The 23,398-nt window shown below is 42.6% G+C and overlaps 1 protein-coding gene across 1 annotated transcript in view; it reads left to right on the forward strand.

The window, feature by feature from the left end:
- The first annotated feature begins 1,542 nt into the window (after window positions 1-1,542).
- Window positions 1,543-23,398, forward strand: part of LOC135540091 (endothelin-converting enzyme 1-like) — a 47,999-nt gene continuing 26,143 nt past the window's right edge. The window contains exon 1 of the mRNA XM_064966448.1: window positions 1,543-1,738. The gene's annotated coding sequence lies outside the window, so the exon portion shown is untranslated. The remainder of the gene's footprint in view (window positions 1,739-23,398) is intronic.

A 23,398-nucleotide genomic window follows, 5' to 3' on the forward strand; every position in this document is an offset into this window, starting at 1 on the left:
CAAATTTAATGCACAATTTTGACCTTTACTATTAGTATATTGCTATTTATTAACCTCGACTGCATAATGCCGCGTTCATGTGTTAGTCGGAACTAGGAAACTCGGAAACTTCCGACTTGCAAACTGATTGAATGCAGCACATGTATAGGCTCCTACAACCAGTTAACAAGTCAGAAGTTTCCTAGTTCCGACTAGCACGCGAATGCGGCATAATGCACCAATTTACTCTGAGTGATTTTTGTTCATAATTTTGTATCCTTTAGATGTCACTAGAGACCAGGGAATATTTAGAAAATGTTATATTGGCTATCTCTTATACAGGAAAGTTACACAACCTACCCTTTCTCTTCAAGCATCCCACACACAAATGCACAGTGTGAACAGGCAAACAATTACACTACTGGGATTATCTCACCGCTGCAATCAGTGTGTCAATTGAGAGGGAATAGATATAGCAGGACTTGAATTTTCGCTGCGAGGGAGGGAGGCTGCAACATTTTAGAGTATTTGTCATGGTCTTGCGCATGTGAAAAATATACATATCTTCTGTCTAAGAAGCAATTAATTGCTTGGATAAAATAATGTACTGAACTGATTAATAGAAGGCCTATTTAGTATAGGTTAAAACACCATCGGAGTCCCTCTGCTATTGTTGTATTACTTTTTTTAAGCAAAAAGACAATACTATTATAGCAATGGATAATTAAAAAGACTGGACCAGCCAGAGCCAAGAATTTGTTACTTTCTACATTTCCATTATGACTAGTAGCATGGCACGAGGCCAATTTTCACAAATTTCCCATGGATTTGTGAAAATGAGGACATTATAATCCCTCTGATCCTATTAGGCACTCGATTACTTTAGAAGCTTTTTGCAGTTTTCTTTTCTTTCATCTCCACACTTTAAGTGATTGCTCTGCATGTTAAGAATGTAAAAAAAAACGCCCAGTCAACAATACATGTTCCTTAATCCTTAAATGCTGTAACCCTTGACAAAATTGTTTATGTATTAACACATTGCAATAATTTTCAGGTAAACCACCCCTCACCCAGGAATTTTTATTTTATTTTAGGTTTATTTAACTAGGCAAGTCAGTTAAGAACAAAATCTTATTTTCAATGGCGGCCTTGGAACAGTGGGTTAACTGCCTGTTCAGGGGCAGAACGACAGATTTGTACCTTGTCAGCTCTGGGGTTTGAACTTGAAACCTTCATTCATTCACCTTTATGAATAGTTTATTTGCAAATCCATGAAAATTTTCATAAACCAAAACAGGTAGCAGTTAGAACCTAAATTAGGAAAAATATAACTATGTGTACCTGGCTGTACCTACAAAGTCTAGGCAAGCATGTACTGTAAATACATAGGCCTAGTGTTGTGGATACTTAGTAAAGTGCAACCATTTTTTTCCTCAGAACTTTTTGTAAATTAATTGCACCACAGTGTGGAATTTTCTAAGAAAGGGTATTAAGTTTTATTAAGACCCACCCATTGCTCAAATCCTATTGGTTAGAATAATAGTGAATCCTTTCTCATTTTTCTGTTGGTTGGACATGTTATTTCAGGGTCAGCATGGAAACTCAATATTTACGTGGTACTTTCGCGTTATACGTTCGCACTACATGACCGAAAATACAGTTCGTCACTCATTTGTTGCGTCTGGCACACCAACAGCTGTCCGCTGAAGGCACTTGAGAGGAACGTATAGAGTAGACGGAGTGAGCTGAAATAATAGTGGTAAGAACCTGTTCCATATCAAATGTATCTTAATTACAAACCTTATGTTATGAACTGAATTTATTGTCTGTCGTTGCTGTAAATCTACATTTGGAGCATCTACGTGTGATGACGTGGTGCGCCAAAAAAATGTATGATGTGCAATTACGGTTTTTATTAACGTTTGCGACCACGACATGAGGTAATATCTTTAGCATAATTCCCGGGGCAACTGGTTCCTGCATGATCAAAACTAGTAATTCTCTGCATTTTAGGCCTACTCCCTGACTTAATAATTGTTGCCTTATTATGATCTTGTGGGCAGATAAGCGTTTTATGTCTTGAACACACTCTTTCATTGTAATTTTTTTTTTACATAGGCTAATGTTAAATTCATAGTTGGTTTGTTACTAGCTGACTGAACTCAACTCTACCATTAATGATGGAGTTGAGGAGTGACTCGTGTAGGTGGACTGGAGTTCTGAAGTCACATAAAATGTAGTTTTTAAAATAAAAAACGACAGATTTCAGCACCCAAAGAAACGCAGCATTTACACAATACAATGTCATGTGTAAATTCGGGCTATTCTTTTGCTGCTGAAATCCATCATTTTGATTACAATTTTTTTTCTTTATGTGAATTCTGAGCTCCAATCCACCATTGGAATCTGCTGAAAGGGGGACTGCTCATAATAATGGCTGGAACAGATCAAATGGAATGGCATCAAACCATGTGTTTGTATTTGATACAATTCCACTTATTCCACTCAAGCCATTACCACAAGCCCATCCTCATCAATTAAATCAAATCCAATTTGATTTGTCACATACACATGGTTAGCAGATGTTAATGCAAGTGTAGTGAAATGCTTGTGCTTCTAGTTCCGACAATGCAGTAATAACCAACGAGTAATCTAACCTAACAATTCCACAACTACTACCTTATACACACAAGTGTAAAGAGATAAAGAATATGTACATAAAGATATATGAATGAGTGATGGTACAGAACGCCATAGGCAAGATGCAGTAGATGGTATCGAGTACAGTATATACATATGAGATGAGTAATGTAGTGTCGTGTCTTTGGCTATGCAGGATTAAGTGATATGACATGCTATTCTATAAAATAATTTATCCGTAATATCACCTGATTGAGCTAATCATGTAAATGTAATTAACTAGAGAGTCGAGCACCACAAAATAATATTTATAGAGCTGTTATCTTCCGAATAAACTCTTAAAGATTTAGTAATATTTTACATCAATAGCAGTCAATATTAATTGTCATCTTAATTCAGTCTCATCTGAATGTTGTAAATTCTTGGTTATCTGCAGGAACCCTGGCTAACAATTTGAATCAGCAATACAAAATTGGGTTTAATTATTTATTTACTAAATACCTAACTAATCACACAGAATTACACATACACATAATTAAATCATAACTTGATTACAAATTACGTCATAAAGGAAAACGTCCCCAGCGTGCGGAACAGATATGACAGCTTGTTACACAAAGGAAAAGGGCTGGGTTTGAGTGAAAGAGCGGGACGACTGAGGGACACAGGGAGAAGCTGTGCTATCATAAATACAGTATCTGATGCATTCTAAATTACCGCCCATTTGGAAAAGGAAAATGCAATAAAATGCGCTTCGGTAGGTTGGTGGTAGATGGAGTCCTTTGAAGAATGTCTCTGGTTGTCAATTGAATACGTTGTAGTAACGTCGTTGGGTGATAGATGGGATACTCTGTCTGTTCCTTCCTAACCCTCCTTGCGTCTGCTGTTGCTAACTCAACGGCTAGGAGGTATCACTTCTGTAGTGAATAAGAGTTCAAAGTTCATACCATTCGCAACCAAAGCTCACGCTGATGTTGGCTTCGTTCTGTAGTTATTATCTGAACCATTCTGACATAGAACCGTCGTCCTACATCCTCGGAACAGGAGGTTATATTGTCGTCAAGGGCTTATATAGGAAGGGAGAGGAGGGCGTGTTTGAAAAGTTTTATAGCCCATGTCCCTTCACAGGGGCGGGCCACTGATGGAGCAGAGCCATATCTTATGAAAACCCAAATCTCACATTTTAGAAGCTAAAATCACATTTCATCCCATCACGAATAATTTCATATTCAAACATTTAAGTTGAACAACAATTCCATGTGAATCCGATAACTCTGATGTGTAGACTTTCCCCTGTAGAGTTTATGTCATCTTATCATTGATGAGAATGTCTCAGATGACAACCATCATATTCATTAAGTACCACCGCATATGTTCAATTGTTCGGATTACAGGAATATAGTTAATTTCCCCCCACCTACTGATGTTCCCAGAATCGCTATGTTAACCAAGGGTTTTGCAAATGTAAACTCAGTAGGGTAAAGAGAGGAAAAGGGGGGGGAGAGGTATTTATGACTGTCATAAACCTACCCCCCAGGCCAACATCATAACAGTAGGGTATGTAAACAAAGTGGCAGAGTTTAAAGTGGCTAGTGATACATGTATTACATAAAGATGCAGTATATGATATAGAGTACAGTATATACATATACATATGAGATGAGTAATGTAGGGTATGTAAACATTATATTAAGTGGCATTGTTTAAAGTGGCTAGTGATACATTTTTTACATCAATTTCCATTATTAAAGTGAGCTGGAGTTCAGTCAGTATGTTGGCAGCAGCCACTCAATGTTAGTGGTGGCTGTTTAACAGTCTGATGGCCTTGAGATAGAAGCTGTTTTTCAGTCTCTCGGTCCCTGCTTTGATGCGCCTGTACTGACCTCGCCTTCTGGATGATAGCGGGGTGAACAATCAGTGGCTCGGGTGGTTGTTGTCCTCATCAATTAAGGTGCCACCAACCTCCTGTGCAGTCCACCCACACTGGTCGCCGCCCAACACCATGGTAAATCGTTATTCGGCTAGTTTGTACTTGTCATCATCCTTGTTTGTATAGTGGTTATTCATTACCTAGAGCCCAGGGGTAAGCATGAGAGTTTCTTGGCAGTAAACATAGGCCTACATGCAGCAGCAGACACAGGTAATCTACCTGAGCTGTAATGTCCAGGTGTAAACAAGCTTCCATATGCCACTCCTTAAAGAGCGACTGCACCACAGATGGATGTATAAATGTGAAGCAGCCGGTTGGCGTTTCCACTCACTACCAGATATGGTGATAAGAAGCCCAGCGATATGGATTTTGGCCAACATTCTGCAAATTTTCTCTTAGATGAATCACTTGATCTGCATACAGTTTTCTGTTTTCAAAAGTAGAATCTGTAACAAACAGAGTGGATTTAATTTTGTAGACTTTACCCGTTGACAAAGTTTGACAAAAAGCTGTGTTGTTTAGAAGAAGTGCAAGGGCAGATTAAGTTATTGCACATACGCACTTCCCAGAGTAGCCGTTCCCAGACATAAATATGCAAATACATGCTAGACGTGCCAATAGGATCTCACTATCTCGTGCTTGGTTCTACCTACTATGAATAATTTGCTCCCATTGGAAACGAGGCCCTGGTCTATCTTCGGTTAGTTGTAAAAATCTTTGACTGCACTTCTATGGTATAATGGCGGTCCACAAACAAACATTTAATATAAATAAACAAATAAATCCCTACTAACTTCATGTCAACAGTAACACCTGTTACTCCTAATAACTGTTGCCATATCCACAATAATCTTCAACCTGGCATTTCAGCTTTCCATAATCCGAGCAGTGTTGATAACCTTTCCAATGAAAGCTATGAAGTCAATTTTATTTACTAGCAAAAGTGTGCTTTGACACAGCACATTTGTGTAAACAAGATTTCTGAACAGGTCTCAAAACCATGTCAAGACTAGTAGAAGCACCAGTTCTGACACTAGGTCCACTTACTACGGGAGAAACCATGGTAGCTCCATCAGTCCGCATATAGTTCTACCAATCTGTTTTACAGCCTCTGCATTTGAGAAATTATGATTCTATATCTCTGGGCCTCTCCTGCCCCTCTCTGCGCCTGGCATCCACCAAATGTTGCATTGTGTTCCACCCCACAATTACAACACTTAGCCTTCAGATTATTCCCCCAGTCCACACTTTTCTTTTCTTTACAGTGAGCAGCTACATGTCCTATTATTCTGTCTTTGGCATTTAAAACACCACAATTGGGATGGAACAAATTCTTGGATATTCAAACTTTGACGCTCTATCCTACAAATCAAACTTTTGCTCTCAAACACTATGCCTCCCTTCAAATTTTATTTAATATCGTCTATTGGACATAGATAGTGGGACCCCAGAAATCATTCTCCTCAACATAGCATACACTCCATGGACATGGCTTTGATCTTCTTCCGATTGAGATATTCCATTTGAAGAATCTTCTGCTGCTGACCACAGAGTATTATCAGTCTACCATTTCCAATGAACCAGACTAGTTTTACTTCACCTAAACTCGGCAAAAAAATAAATGTCTTCTCACTGTCAACTGTGTTTATTTTCAGCAAATTTAACATGTGTAAATATACATAGCAAGATTCAACAACTGAGACATAAACTGAACAAGTTCCACAGACATGTGACTAACAGAGATGGGATAATGTGTCCCTGAACAAAGGGGGGTCAGAATCAAAAGTAACAGTCAATATCTGGTGTGGCCACCAGCTGCATGAAGTACTGCAGTGTATCTCCTCCTCATGGACTGCACCAGAATGGCCCGTTCTTGCTGTGAGATGTTACCCCACTCTTCAATCAAGGCACCTGCAAGTTCCCGGACATTTCTATCCCTCACCCTCCAATCCAACATGTCCCAGATGTGCTCAATGGGCTTGAGATCCGGGCTCTTCACTGGCCATGGCAGAACACTGACATTCCTGTCTTGCAGGAAAGCATGCACAGAACAAACTGTATGGCCGGTGGCATTGTCATGCTGGAAGGTCATGTCAGGATGAGCCTGCAGGAAGGGTACCACATGAGGGAGGAGGATGTCTTCCCTGTAACGCACAGCGTAGAGATTGCCTGCAATGACAACAAGCTCAGTCCGATGATGCTGTGACACACCGCCCCAGACCATGACGGACCCTCCAAATCGATCCCGCTGCAGAGTACAGACCTCGGTGTAATGATAATTTCTTCGATGATAATCGCGAATCCGACCATCACCCCTGGTGAGACAAAACCGCGACTTGTCAGTGAAAAGCACTTTTTGCCAGTCCTGTCTGGTCCAGCGACGGTGGGTTTGTGCCCATAGGCGACGTTGTTGCCGGTGATGTCTGGTGTGGACCTGCCTTACAACATGCCTACAAGCCCTCAGTCCAGCCTCTCTCAGCCTATTGGGGACAGTCTGAGCACTGATGGAAGGATTGTGTGTTCCTGGTGTAACTCGGGCAATTGTTGTCATCCTGTACCTGTCCTGAAAGTGAGATGTTCGGATGTACCGATCCTGTGCAGGTGTTGTTACACGTAGTCTGCCACTACGAGGACGATCAGCTGTCCGTCCTGTCTCCCTGTAGCACTGTCTTAGGTGTCTCAAAGTACAGACATTGCAATTTATTGCCCTGGCCTTTTCTTTTTTTGCTGAGTTTCTTTCTTTCTTTACGTTAGTAGGATTGGGTGTAGATGCGGCCCTGTGGTCACATCAAACACCATCACAACTTTACACTCCGACACATCATTACTCTTGTTTCCCATCTTCACCCTCACGCTCTCTGCACTAGAAGCATCACTGCTTTCAGTAGCATGGTTTCTCTTTTTCCTGTTACTGTCCTTGACACTCATTCTCCCGACCCATATCATCAGAACTATCAACCATAATGATCGCATTCAAGCGCAGCTGTTACTTCTCCAACTTTCTCTCCATACCCTCCATCACAGCATCTTCACTAATCACACGTTGACAAACTGCACTTCCTGATTTGGACTCATTTTAAATTTGGTTAATAAAGAAATGCTAACAGCCATGGCTGAATTCAAACACGAGTTGGTTTTGGGGTGTGGCTTGATGTGGGTGTCTCTTGTATGTGTTCGCAGGTGGGAAGAGTTAGACAAATTATTTCGGCAATTAGCTTCAGCCAGCTGGTGTGCAACTGTGGAAAAATGTATTTGACTTTGGATAGCCTATCCCCGGGACTAGCTACAGACCGTCAATAAATTGCCCAATGTACTGTAAATGAGACAATATTTTCATGTTGCACACTTTTTTGTTTTCTTATTAAATGCTTTCAATAGTTCTATATGCATTTCCACAATTTCTAGTTGGCTTGAGGTTTTTTAAGTCATTGAAATTTGGAGCTATTGGAATTTTTACATTGTCCCATGTACATTGTGTAATTTACCGATGGTCCCTAAATAGCCCCATAGGGATATCCAAATTGAACCCAAATTTACCACAGGCATTTACCACAGGCATTACGATTAGGTTGATTACTTATGTGCTGCCAGCTGTCATACATGTGGGCAAGATTGATACAAGTCTCTGTTTTGGATGCAACTGACATTATGACCAAAATGAACCTATTTACACCTATTTACCGAAAACATTTAGGTCTAATGTTGGGCCTATGTGATGTGTTGGACTGGTTTGTGTTGTGGGTTGGCAGTGACAACTGTGTCAAATTCCAATGGAGCAATTTACATGGCTGTGTTTGTGGGTGTAATGTTGGAATATTTTAAATATGTTCCTGGTTACAGTGGTTCCCCCTAGGGTACACTAAAGGGTTAACATGTGTTTGACTGCTGAGGGGCAGTATCTGTACTGTAGTGTGGCTCACTGACTCTGGACAACCTACAGGTGGCAGGGACAGGCAATGGCCCATGATCCCTCGGAGTGGCTCTGTGAGTTTAAAACTAAAGCAGTTTAAGACAATTCTAGAAAAATATTAAGAACACTCCTAGTAAGTCTACATGCAATGTAGGGCACATGCAGTGAAGTTCACCAGTCCCTGTTTTTATTAGCCTACATTCTAGGGGTGTAACGGTTAACTAAATCCACAGCTTGGTACATACTGTACCTCGGTTTTTGGGTCACGGTTCACAGAAGGAGGGAACACATTTTTATTATATTTACAGTTGAAGTCGGAAGTTTACATACACCTTAGCCAAATACATTTAAACTCAGTTTTTCACAATTTCTGACATTTAATCCAAGTAAAACTTCCCTGACTTAGGTCAGTTAGGATCACCACTTTATTTTAAGAATGTGAAATGTCAGAATTATAGTAGAGAGAATGATTTATTAAAGCTTTTATTTACACATTCCCAGTGGGTCAGAAGTTTACATGCACTCAATTAGTATTTGGTAGCATTGCCTTTAAATTGTTTAACTTGGGTCAAAAGTTTCGGCGAGCCTTCCACAAGCTTCCCAAAAATAAGTTGATGAATTTTGGCCCATTCCACCTGTCACGACTTCCACCAAAGGTGGTTCCTCTCCCTGTTCAGGAGGTGCTCGGCGGTCGGCGTCACCAGCATACTAACCATCACCGATCCATGTTTCCTTTTCCGTTTGCTTTGTCTTTGGTTCATTCACACCTGGTTTTCATTTGCTTTAATTTCTGTGTGTATATTTACCCCTGTTTCCCTGCTTAGGTTTGTGCGGGATTATTTTCTTGTTGCTTGTGGAGGCTTTCCTCAGTGTATTTCGGGTGTGTTTATTATAGTAAGGTGCGTTGTGTTTTTGCGCCTTACGGGAGTACTGTTAGTTCCCATTGACTTGGACGTTGTTTTTGGGTATTGTACTGTCCCGTTTTTTTGGACTTGCCCTTATTAAAATATACACTACACTGACATCTCTGCTCTCCTGCGTTTGACTCCTTACCTACCTTCAGTGCGTAAACGCAACAGAATCCCGCACCCGCATGATGGAGTCAGCAGGAGCAGACGCTCTCCCGACATCAATGGAGGAGCGCATTCAACAACATAAGGCAGTACTGCAGCGTCTGGGAACAGCGATGGATCAGGTGATGGCGACGATGGACAGGTGGGAGAGAGGTGGCCTTCCACCACCAGCCACACTACAACCACCCCCACAACCCTCTCATTTGTCACCTGACTCTAGTGGTATTAGGCTCGCTCTCCCTAGAAACCGTTCACCCGGCTCCTTCAGGACATGAGAGCGTGAACGCCCTCGTTTCCTGCCTCTCAGGCAAAGCCCTGGAGTGGGCCAATGCGGACTGAAATGATGGAGACTCGGCGAGGGACCACTACCCGGAGTTCACAGCGGGTGAACGTCTGTTCCATCTCAGGCAGGAGACAAGGAGCGCGCAGGACTTCGCACTGGAGTTCCAGACCTTGGCCGCCGGCGCGGGATGGAACGACAGGGCCTTGATCGATCACTATAGGTGTAGTTTGTGTGAGGACGTCCGTAGGGAGCTAGCCTGAAGAGATACCACCTTCACCTTGGACCAGCTGGTGGATATGTCCATTCGGCTGGACAACTTGCTGGCTACCCGCCGGACGTCCGGATCAGGATCTGTCCGTTTCATCCCCCAGCACCTCTGCTTCAACGCCCATGGAGCTCGGAGGTGCTGCAGCGAGGGCGACCGGAGGAGGAGCACTTTCCTGCACCAGATGTGGTCGTAGAGGGCACATTGCTGACCGGTGCTGGAGGAGCTCTTCTGGGAGTCGAGGCGACAGGCAGGGAGGGCACTGTTCAGGCACCCCAGGTGAGTAGGCACCAGACTCACCCAGAGTCCCCTGTTGCTCACATGTATGTGTTGATTTCTTTTCCTGACTTTTCTCCACATTCCCAGCATAAGGCGCTAGTAGATTCAGGCACAGTGGGGAATTTTATTGACCGTGGTTTTGCTTATAGTCTAGGGATCCCCCTTGTTCAGGTTGATAAGCCCTTCTCAGTGCACTTTTTAGATAGTCGACCATTAGGTTCAGGGCTAATCAGGGAGACCACGGCTCCACTGGACATGGTTTTGCAGGGGGGTCATGGGGAGATAATTAGTGTCTTCCTTATTTATTCTCCTGCGTTTCCCGTGATGCTGGGGATACCCCTGGTTGGTCTGTCACAACTCCAAGATTTTGTGGCAACAGAGGGCTCTGAAGGGGTGGTCAGAGGAGTGCTCAGGCAGGTGTGTAGGAGTTTCCATCTGTGCAACAACGGTGGAGAGTCCAGACCAAGTCTCCACCGTGCACATTCCCTCAGAATATGCAGATTTGGCTATCGCCTTCTGTAAAAAGAAGGCTACTCAATTACGACCTCATCGATGAGGGAATTGTGCTATAAATCTCCTGGTAGATGCCACACTTCCAAGGAGTCACAGGAGGAGACGGTGGCTATGGAGACATATATCTCTGGGGCAGGGATACATTCGGCCCTCCACGTCACCTGCCTCCTCAAGTTTATTTTTTTGTGAAGGAGGGAGGTCTGCATCCATGCATTGACTATCAAGGTCTAAATTCCATTACAGTGGGTTACAGTTACCCGCTACCTCTCATCGCCACGGCAATTGAGTCATTTCACGGGGCACGCTTCTTCACAGAATTGGATCTCAGGAGCGCGTATAACTTGGTGCGTATCCAGGAGGGAAATGAGTGGAAGACAGCGTTTAGTACCACATCAGGCCATTATGAGTACCTCATCATGCCGTACGGGTTGAAGAATGCTCCAGCAGTCTTCCAATCCTTTGTAGATGAGATTCTCAGGGACCTGCACAGGCAGGGTGTGGTGGTTTATATCGATGACATTTTGACATATTCCGCTACACGTGCCGTGCATGTGGCTCTGGAGCACAGAGTACTTGGGTGACTGTTGGAGCATGACCTGTACGTTAAGGTTGAGAAATGCTTGTTCTTCCAACAGACCGTCTCCTTCCTAGGACATTGCATTTCCACATTGGGGTTGGTGATGGAGTGTGACTGCATTGCAGCTAAAGGGGGCTAAACACCCTTTTCTCATCTGGACTGAACACCGTAATCTAGAGTACATCCGGGCGGCGAGGAGACTGAACCCTCGCCAGGCAAGGTGGGCTATGTTTTTCACCCGGTTTAGGTTTACGATATCATATAGACCAGGTTCTCAGAACTCTAAGGAGAACGCACTGTCACGACTCTATGATACAGAGGAGCGGTCCATCGATCCCACTCCCATACTTCCGGCCTCTTGTCTGGTGCCACCGGTGGTATGGGAGGTGGACACGACATCGAGCGGGCGTCACGTTCAGAGCCTACTTCACCTCAGTGTCCAGCTGGACGGGTGTACGTTCCGTTTGATGTTCGTGACAGATTGATCTGGTGGGCTAATACGTCACCCTCCTCTGGTCATCCGGGCATCGGTAGGACGGTGCGAAGTCTTAGTGGGAAGTACTGGTTGTCCACATTGGCTGAGGACGCGAGGGTTTATGTTTCCTCCTGCTCGGTGTGCGCTCAGTGCAAGGCTCCTAGGCACCTGCCCCGAGGGCAATAACAACCCCTTCCCGTTCCACAGTGGCCTTGGTCACACCTGTCGGGTGGACTTCCTGACTGATCTTCCTCCGTCACAGGGCAACACCACGATCCTGGACGTTGTGGATCGGTAGTACATTTACCGTTAATTACTATAATTTCTAATCTACAATGTTTGATTGGTTACGGTAATTTCTGGTAATGCATTCAATATATTACCATTCCAGTCTTTTACCATTCTTGTCAGAGTGGACACAATGTTTGCAAATTGCATAACCTATGCTACACTTGCGAGAAATAAGTATTGGTTTATTTTATTCCTTTTAGGAGTTTTTTTTGTAAATTTAGTCTTTTGTTTGGAGTGCTCCTGACAATTTTGAGTAAGGACGCGCACCTGATTACACATCAAATCCAATCAAATGTATTTATATAGCCCTTCGTACATCAGCTGATATCTCAAAGTGCTGTACAGAAACCCAGCCTAAAACCCCAAACAGCAAGCAATGCAGGTGTAGAAGCACGGAGGCTAGGAAAAAATACCTAGAAAGGCCAAAACCTAGGAAGAAACCTAGAGAGGAACCAGGCTATGTGGGGTGGCCAGTCCTCTCCTGGCTGTGCCGGTTGGAGATTATAACAGAACATGGCCAAGATGTTCAAATGTTCATAAATGACCAGAATGGTCAAATAATAATAATCACAGGCAGAACAGTTGAAACTGGAGCAGCAGCACGGCCAGGTGGACTGGGGACAGCAAGGAGTCATCATGCCCGGTAGTCCTGAGGCATGGTCCTAGGGCTCAGGTCCTCCGAGAGACAGAAAGAAAGAGAGAGAGAGAATTAGAGAGAGCATACTTAAATTCACACAGGACACCGGATAGGACAGGAGAAGTACTCCAGATATAACAAACTGACCCTAGCCCCCCGACACATAAACTACTGCAGCATAAATACAGGAGGGGTCAGGAGACTCTGTGGCCCCAGATAGTGTAGAAGTAGGTTTATAGGTTACCTGGCCTGCGCGCAAATGTTGGCATATAAATGTACCCATTTGGAGATCTGATAGTATTTCTGATTGGATTAGGGCACCACCACTAATGAGCTCTGGAGCTTTTCAAAGTAATATTTTCTTCACCCCAAACAGCAAGCAAACAAAATATTTTTTTTATATCCATTGAGAATGACAATAGTTCCTCAATGTATTTAAAAAAAATGTCATGCTCTGATCCAGTGGTAAATAGGCCTACCTGATTACTTCTTATCAGTCCTTGACTTGGACTGAAATAGGTTCCGGTACTCATTTTGGGTGCTGGTAGTGTTTATATTTAGGTGCAGGAGCGTCACAATACTTTTGAGCTAATATTCTAGAAGATGAAGAGTAGCTCAAGCAGTAGAACATTTTAGTTGCTTTTACTCAGCTCTGGTGAGCTCCTGCCCAATTCAAGCACTGCTTCTTATCCCTTGCGAAAATAGCCTACCGTCCCGAGCTCACTGGCATGGGAAACTGTAGCATTACGTCCAGGCATAGACAATGTGATTTATAGGATATTTATTTTTGTCGGGATATTTTCTATTTGCAGACTGCAATGTTTTTATTTGTTGACTATATGTAGGTTATTTTTACATAGTGGGCAATGGCAATAGAAGTTACGTTTTAGGTTTGTATCATTTTTATTTAGATTTGAATAGTATTTTGATTATAATAAATTAAATTAAACTATTCCACAAAAATGTGCATATGGAAACCAAATCCGCACGCATGCAGATTGGTAGAAATTGTATGCGCATTTTACATTTACTGTACTTTCGCTGCATTTGTTGATAACGAAATCTGAAAGTACTCTGGATACATTCAGTAGCTTAAGAATATTCCTGGAAAATGTGTGGTAGGTGCAACACAAGACAGAAAAATGACACGGGTTTGAGTGAGCAGATTAACTGGGAAATGTGAAGCACATATTTGGATTTGCCATTTATTTGGCTTGCTTGTATGACATCAAAGTGGTATTTAATATAATCCTCAATTTCTCATCTTTCAAAATACATAGAGTCCTCTTAATTTACAGCATTTCCTTCACTCCAGACAACAAAGCAAAATAAAAAGTTTGGTTGAGGTTATTGCTGCCAAAGGAGGGTCAACCAGTTATTAAATCCAAGGGTTCACATACTTTTCCCACCCTGCACTGTGAATGTTAACACAGTGTGTTCAATAAAGACATGAAAACATATAATTGTTTGTGTGTTATTAGTTTAAGCAGACCGTGTTTGTCTATTGTTGTGACCTAGATGAAGATCAGATCAAATTTGATGACCAATTTATGCAGAAATCCAGGTAATGCCAACGGGTTCACATACCTTTTCTTGCCACTGTATATGACTAAGCGGTGTCAGAGGAAGGCCCAAACAATTGTCAGACTCAAGGCACCCAAGTCATAAGACTGTTCTCTCTGCTACCGCATGGCATGTGGAACCGGAGCGCCAAGTCTAGGACCAAAAGGCTCCTTAACAGCTTCTACCCCCAAGCCGTAAGACTGCTGAACAATTAATCAAAATGGCCACCTTTGTTTTTACACTGCTGCTACTCGCTGTTTATTATCTATGCATAGTCATGTTACCCCTACCTACATGTACAAATTACCTTGACTAACATGTGCCCCCGCACATTAACTTGGTACCGGTACCCCCTGTATATAGCCTCGTTAATGTTATTTTGTTGTTACTTTTTTATTTATTATAATAATTTTTACTTTAGTTTATTTAGTAAACATTTTCTTAACTCTATTTACTATCGTGTCTTTGGCTTCATTAAATTGAAGACTGTTATTTTATCAAATCAATTCTCTGTAGTTATTATTGCGTGATTAAACTAATCATGTAAATGTAATTAACTAGGACGTCGGGGCACCAAGGAAAATCTTCAGATTACAAAGTTATAATTTTCCTAATATAACTCTTCAGATATTTTAATATCTGATCAATTAGTCTTCTAATTAATTAATTATTATTTACCTCAGTCTCATTCCAAACGTCATAAATTGTTGGTTATCTGCACAAACCCAGTCTTTACTATGAATCATCCATACACCAATTGTCTTAATCATTTATTTACTAACTAACTAAATAATCACAGAAACGCATAAACAAACAAACAGTAGAGATGGTTACAAGGAAATGATAGGGTAGGTTTCCTAGTGGGTTAAGCCGATATGACGGCTCGGTGGACAAAGGGAAGTGGGTGTGGACTGAGAAGAAAAAAGAAAGACAAAAGAGACACTACACAGTTGATAGTTATATTAATTGAAATGCAAAGTTCAACCAAGCGTCTCTCTGCTTCCCTGGAGTCTTTCGTGGTTAGAATAGATACTTCAGAGTACCATTCAGAAATGTTCTTATAGAATAGCTGTTTCGGCGGTTGTTGGTCTTCGCATCTCATGTTCACATAATTTCTAGCTGCAGAATAGTAATTAGTATCGAAGATTTGCTCTTATTCTGTCGGGATCGATAGTCTCAGAGTTGAACAATTTGAAGTTGAACGTGGAGCCAATGCTCCACGTGGGATGGTTAGTAATTCAGCAACCATTACAACCTTAGCTTATACCGAGGTTTTTGTGGTCTCTACTCAACCTTCGCCCCCTCAGCTGACCGATGTACGCTTGGTCTGAAGAGGATTTCTTCAGGTGGGGGTTTTATTCATAACAGTAGAAAAGGGCTGTCCCATGAGCCAGATCATGTCTGTGCTCCTGGGGGCAGGCCAATGACTTCGTTCAACTTTAAAGGGAATACAGTTCTGTCACATTAACGGTTTAACATGGCATCACATCATTTCACAAATAGTTGAATCTTTACTAATTTATTTTATACAATAATTAGATGTCAACCTCAATGGAGGCTCCTGTATGAACAGAGTTATGGTAATGTGGCTGTATTGTCTTTCATGAGGTCACACACATGAAACAAAACGGATCGGGTCGTAGCTGGCTTCTCCACTGACCGTTTACACATTCTTCAAAACATGGATATTGTTCAGTTCTCAAGTTCTGTGATGTAGAATAAGTTCCTTTGTTCTCTCTGTGTCTCTTTCTGCATGGGCAGGGGGAGAGAGTCTCCTCCGGGAATTTACGACCTGAGATAACAGAACCTGGATGTAGGAGAGGAGAGAGGGGGAAGGCACTCGCTATACCCAAAGAGGGCCACATCATGACACTATTGAACCACATTGTAGGGCTTATAACTAAGCATTTCATGGTAAGGTCTGCCACACCTGTTGTATTTGGCGCATCTGATAAATAAGATTTGATTTGTAATGTAGTTATTCCTGGCGAATGCTCCTTTGCCACACATAATTGTCTGGTTTGCAGGATCAGTGTTGAATTACTGACACATGCTTGTGGTTTACAGCCATGCTCAGAAGCCATGGCTTCACTATGTTCCAAGAATCCTGGAATATTGACCTCTCATAGCCATCTGCTGCTCTGAGACACATCCACACATGCTGTGGAGGAACACAAGCAAAGACAATATGTAAAGTCATGTCCCAGACCTAGTCAATGAGACCATGATAAATAATAGTCCATGGTTAATAAGATGATAGTTGGAGCTGTATTGTTAGATTTCAGTGCATCCTTTGATGTTATTGATAATACATTGTTATTTAAAAAACTCCCTTGCAATGGCTTTACATCTGTCAGGATTTGGCCAGTGTTGTTCCGGGTTTTGGTCACTAGATGCCCCAATTGTGCTTTTTGACCTTATGTTTTTTCCCTTGTTCCCCATTATTATTTGCACCTGTGCCTCGTTTCCCCTGATTGTATTTAAACCCTTAGTTTCCCTCAGTTCTGTGCTCTGTGTTTGTATGTTAGCACCCAGCCCTAGTGTTCTGTGTATTCTTGGCGATTCCGGTGGATGCTCTTGTGGAATTCTGTTTTTGAGTATCTCCTGAGGCTTTTTTGTGCTATTCCTACCACCTTTTGGATTTGCCATTTTTGTATTTAAGGACTTCTCCTTTTTACTTTATTAAATACACCGTCTTAAGTACTGCTGTGTCTGCCTCATCTTCTGGGTTCTGCTGACTATTCGTGGCTCAGTTGGTTAAGTGACTGTTTCTCACTCCGGAGACCCAGGTTCGTAACCGGGTCCTGACAACATCACCTGCAATCACATGGTTGGAGAGTTATTTATCCAATAGAACCCAGAGAGTGTTCTTCAATGGAAACTTCTCTGACATCAGATATGTACAGTGTTGTGTTTCTCAGGGCAGTGGGGCCGTTAATATTCTCAATTTTTACAAAATATTTGCCAATGGTATTACACAAAGCTAGAATGACTATGTATGTGGGTGATTCTAAATTTCAGCACCCAAAGCCAGTGGCCTCTCTGAAATTCTAAATAAGGAGTTAGTCAGTATCGGAATGGGCGATTATTAATAAATGGGTCTTAAATACATCTAAATCTAAATGCATTGTATTTGTTTCAAAGCATTCTCTAAGACCTAAACCTCAACTGGAGTTGTACATAAATGGTGTGACCATTGAGCAAGCTAAACACCTCGCTATAACATTGGAATGTCAATTATCATGGTCAAGTCATATTGACAGAATTGTTATGAAGATGGGGAGTGGTCTGTTATAAAAATATGTTCTGCTTTTTTGACACAAATCAACTGTGCTAGTTGTTCAGTCTCTGGTCTTACTGTTCGGTAATACATCAAGTGCAACAAAGAAAGACCTAGTAAAGCTGCAGCTGGCTCAAAACAGAGCAGCACGCCTTGCCCTTAACTGCACATACAGAACTAACATCAACAACATGCATCCCAGTCTTTCCTGGTTGAGGATTGATGAGAGATTACCTGCTTCTCCTAGTTTTTATGAGAAATATTACTGTGATGAAAATTCCATATTGTCTGCACAATCAAATAAAATTCAGCTCAGACACCCATAAATACCCCACAAGACATGCCACCAGGGGCCCATTTACAGTCCCCAAGTCCAAAATGAATTCATGGCAATGCACAGTTTTATACAGAGCCATGATTGCATGGAACTCCCATCTTCAATTACTCAAGCATACAGCAAAATGACCCTTAAAAAACAGATTAAACAACTAATGAAACGGCTGGGGACTATGAGGGGACAAACACAAGCAAACACAATTTTTGTTGTTGTACTATTGTATTTTTTATTTGTATTGGTTATATATCATTGTATTTTACATTTGTGTGACTGTCCTTGTCCTTCAGTGTTTTGTTACTTGTCATGTTTTGTGTTTTTTGTGGACCCCAGGAAGGATAGCTTCTGCAAAAGCTAATGGGGATCCTAATAAACAAATACTAACACCACGGGACCAAGGGATCACTTGTATATGGTTGTTGTGGGTCATGTGGGGTTAATTTACCTGACGAAGACCATGTCAGTTGAACTGTTGTTTGTGTATCACAGTACATTTGAGTCAATAATCACCTTTGGGTGCAGCAAAACAGTGAGCCAGCATTGTCTTTCATTCTATGCACCAAACCCAGACAGGCTTTAAGAAATCAGAGTGAATGTGTCCTTTCTTCCTGTTAGGATCTCATATAATTACTATATTATGGAATGCCTATGATCTCACACTACCACTATCTGTGGCCTTGGTAGCAATATAGAGGTGTTCTCATTGACAAAGCCTATTGACAGGATACACACTTACACAGGTGCTTCTGGTGATTCACAAAATAACCCTTTAACCCCGACTAGCCTTACATTAGTCACTCCTTCAACGCTCAACAGCAGGAAACAGAAGACCCCATCACCATTGGTCCTTTGATGCAGTGTTGTTAACCGAGGCAATCTGTGGCAATATTGGGGGATGCGGGCACATCTGCAAACACATCAGTGTCAGGATAGTGTCTAAATATGAGTGTGTGCTCTTGGGAATGACTGTACGTTAGGTGGGTTTGTGCCAGTTAACATCCCAACTTATTTAGGCTTAGTACCGTAACGTGATGCCTCAACTCATTGACAACATGTATTTTTTGTAGATTGTGACTGAAGAGTTGCAGATGTTTTTTTTGTGTAAAATAAATTCTCTCCATACAAAGGAGGCTTATGGACAGCCATATATAAAACCGAAAAGGATAAGAAAATGTCTGTCATTGGGATCTCAGTCATCAGCTATGCAAATCAAATCCCATTGTATTTGTCACCTGCTTCGTAAACAGGTGTAGACTAACACTGAAATTATTACTTACTGGCCCTCCTAACAAAACCGAGAGAAGGATCGAGAAATTATTGAAAAATAGGAATAAATACACAGTTGGCTACATACATGGGGTATCAGTACCGAGTCGATGTGCAGGGTGTACGAGGTCATTGAGGTAAATATGTAAATATAGGTAGGGATAAAGTGACTAGGCAACAGGAAAGATAATGAACAGTAGCAGCAGCGTATGTGATGAGTCAAAAGAGTTAGTGCAAAAAGGGTCAATGCAGATGGTTAAAAAGTAACCAATAGCTACCCGAACTAACTACTCTCGCTCTGTCTCTCTCTCGCTCTGTCTCTCTCTCGCTCTGTCTCTCTCGTTCGGTCTCTCTCGCTCTCTCGTTCTGTTTCTCTCTCGCTCTCTCGTTCTGTCTCTCCCTCGCTCTCTCATTCTGTCTCTCTCGTTCTGTCTCTCTCGCTCTGTCTCTCTCGCTCTCTCTCTCAGGGTATTCCCCAGGTGACTCTGGTTGGTCATGATTGGGGTGGAGCTGTGGTCTGGAACATGGCCCGGTGTCATCCAGAGAGAGTCAGGTAGACTAAAGGGGTCTACACACCTTACGCAAACGGTTATGTGAATGTCGTTTTACGGCATAAAATGGCCGTAGTCCTGCTCAAATATTTTTACGGACTACACAATTCCTTCCGCGGCGGTGGGGGCCGCGTTGAGTAGTATGACGCTTTGTATTTTATCACCAAACTCACTTTGGTTGAAAATGGAACTTCTAAACGAAGGTATTTTTTGTTGTTGTGTATTATTAACTACCTAAAAACAGCCTCAAGCCATGTGATTTTTCTCTGTGAGCAAAATAAAAGATTTAATTCTATTTTTTGCTAATATTGGGAGACGAATACATTCAAGCAGCATGTTAAACTGCGATAATGTTGTAGGTTACACTAGCAAGTATAACAATATTTACCAGGGCATATTCTTACATTTATAAATGGGATTATTCCAATTTGTAAGTCGCTCTGGATAAGAGCGTCTGCCAAATGACTTAAATGTAAATGTATTTAGCAGTCTTATGGCTTTGGGGTAGAAGGTGTTCAGGCTTCAGTTGGTCCCAGACTTTCTGCATTGGTACCGCTTGCCGTGCGGTACTAGAGAGAACAGTCTATGACTTGGTTGCCTGGAGTCTTTTGACACTTTTTCGGGCTTTCCTCTGACACCGCCTGTTATAGAGGTCCTGGATGGTAGTGATGTACTGGGCCATACACACTCCCCTATGTAGCGCCTTGCGGTCGAATATCAAGCAGTTGCGATACCAAGCGGTGATGAAGCCAGTCAAGACGGTCTCAATGGTGCAGCTGTAGAACTTTTTGAGGATCTGAGGACCCATGCAAAATATTTTCAGCCTCCTGAGGGGGAAGAGGTGTTGTGCCTTCTTCACAACTGTGTTGGTGTGTGTGGACCATGATAATTCCTTAGTGATGTGGACACCGAGGAACTTGAAGCTCTCGACCCGCTCTACTACAGCCCTGTTGATGTGGATGGGGGCGTGCTCTGCCCTCCGTTTCCTGTAGTCCACGATCAGCTCCTTTGTATTTCTGACATTGAGAGAGAGGTTGTTGTCCTGGTACCACACTGCCAGGTCACTGACCTCTTCCTTATAGGCTGTCTCATCATTGTCCGTGATCAAGTCAACCACCTTTGTTGTCAGCAAACTTAAAATGTGTTTGAGTCGTGTGCGGCCATGCAGTCGTGGGTGAACAGGGAGTACAGGAGGGGACTAAGCACGCACCCCTGAGGGGCCCCCGTGTTGAGGTTCAGCATGGCGGATATGTTGTTGCCTACCCTCACCACCTCGGGGTGGCCCAACAGGAAGTCCAAGATCCAGTTGCAGAAGGAGGTATTCAGTCCCAGGGTCCTAAGCTTAGGGATGAGCTTGGAGGGCACTTTGGTGCAGCATTCTGATGTAGTTGTTCCTCTTTTCCAGGTGGGAGAGGGCAGTGTGGAGTGCAATAGAGATTGCGTCATCTGTGGATCTGTTGGGGCAGTATGCAAATTGGAGTGGGTCCAGGGTGTCTGGGATGATGGTGTTGATATGAGCCATGACCAGCCTTTCAAAGAATGTCATGGCTACCGATGTGAGTGCTACGAGGTGATAGTAATTTAGACAGGTTACCTTGGCATTCTCGGGCACAGGGACTATGGTGGTCTGCTTGAAACATGTAGGTATTACAGACTGGGTCAGGGAGAGTTTGAACATTTCAGGGAAGATGCTCTTAGTATGCGTTCTGGTAATCCTTATAGCCACACAGCCTTGTGAATAAAAACCTGTTTAAAAGTCTTACTCACATTGGCTACAGAGAGCGAGATTACACAGTCATCTGGAACAGGTGGTGCTCTTATGCATGGTTCAGTGCTGCTTGTCTCGAAGCGAGCGTAGAAAGAAATTAGCTCATCTGGTAGGCTCGTGTCACTGGGCAGTTCTCGGCTTGGTTTCCCTTTGTAATCCATGATAGTTTGCAAGCCTTGCCACATCCGAAAGGCATAGTAGGATTCGATCTCAGTCCTGTTTTGACAGTTTGATGGCTCGTCGGAGATTGTAGCCGGATTTCTTATAAGCATCCGGATTAGTGTCCCGCTCCTTGAAAGCGGCAGCTCTAGGCTTTAGCTCAGTGCAGATGTTGCCTGTAATCCATGGCTTCTGGTTGGGATATGTCCATAAGGTCACTGTGGGGATGACGTCATTGATGTACATATTAATGAAACTGGTGACTGATGTGGTACATTCCTTAATGTTATCGGATGAAACCCGGAACATATTCCAGTCGGTGCTTGTGAAACAGTCCTGTAGCTTAGCATCCGCTTCATCAGACCACTTGTTTCAGTTTTTTTCTTGTAAGCAGGAATCAGGAGGATAGAGTTGTGATCAGATTTGCGTTTTGTTTCTGTGTGTGGAATAAAGGTATTTTCACTTCTAGCTACCCATGTGACATGCTAGTAAAAATGAGGTAAAACAGGCCACAAGGAGCACCGCCACTGGATGTACATTTTCTTGTTTGCTTATGGCCCTATACAGCTCGTTAAGTGCGGTCTTAGTACCAGCATTGGTTTGTGGTGGTAAATAGACAGCTACAAAAAATATAGATGAAAACTCTCTTGGTAAATGGTATGGTCTGCAGCTTATCATGATGTATTCTAACTCAGGTGAATAAAACCTTGAGACTTCCTTAACATTAAAGATCAGCACCAGCTGTTGTTAACAGAGACACACACCTCCCCCTTAGCCTTACCCGAAGCTGCTGTTTGGTCATGACGATGCATAGAAAAAACAGCTGGATGTATGTTATCCATGTCCTTGTTCAGCCAAGACTCCAAGAAACATAGGATATTACAGTTCTTCGGGGAGCCCGCTTGTTTAACTCTCTTGTGCCGTCTCTTCCTCTTTCAAGTCCTGGGGATTAGGGGCCTGGTCCGGAATGAGCCATATAGTGCCGACTTGTTGAAGTAGAAGTCTTAATCCAAATCGAGGTTAGTGATCGCTGTTCTGATGTCCAAAGTTATTTTCGGTCATAAGAAATGATGGTGGAAATGTACAAAAATAAAAAAGTTAAGATCATGGTAAAAACACACAAAATAGGAGCCCGTAGAATTGGTCAGGAGCCCGTAAAACCGCAGTTATCCACTGCAGCGCCATCTACTTCCACATACACTAGTAGGCATTATGATGCTGAGAACTGAAGCTCACTTTAGTCTGAAAATGTACTTGAAAACCACTAAAAATAAGTGGTTGTCACAGAAGTCATCTCCCAGTCTTTTTCTCATCCCTCTCATCACCTCTGTGTGTCTCCCACCATCTCTCTCTCTCATCAGAATGGTCTGAGCAATGATAGGACTGAGCAAGACCTTGTTAAGGAGAGCCAAGTATATCAGTGTGGGCGTTGGTGGGCATGTTTTATGAGTGGCCTTGTGGAGGTTAACAGAACACTAGTGTTTGTCTGCTGTGCTGTTCAGGCCTTGTGATACTGCCGGTAGATTTGACTGGCCCTGTCCGTGTAATAGAAAGCTGGGTTTGGTTTGGTAGGAGTGGAGTGGAGTCTGCAGTTTTGCTGTAGGCTGGTGTAGCAGTTACAGCTG

This window comes from Oncorhynchus masou, chromosome 5, assembly GCF_036934945.1.
Source record: "Oncorhynchus masou masou isolate Uvic2021 chromosome 5, UVic_Omas_1.1, whole genome shotgun sequence".
Lineage (NCBI taxonomy): Eukaryota > Metazoa > Chordata > Actinopteri > Salmoniformes > Salmonidae > Oncorhynchus > Oncorhynchus masou.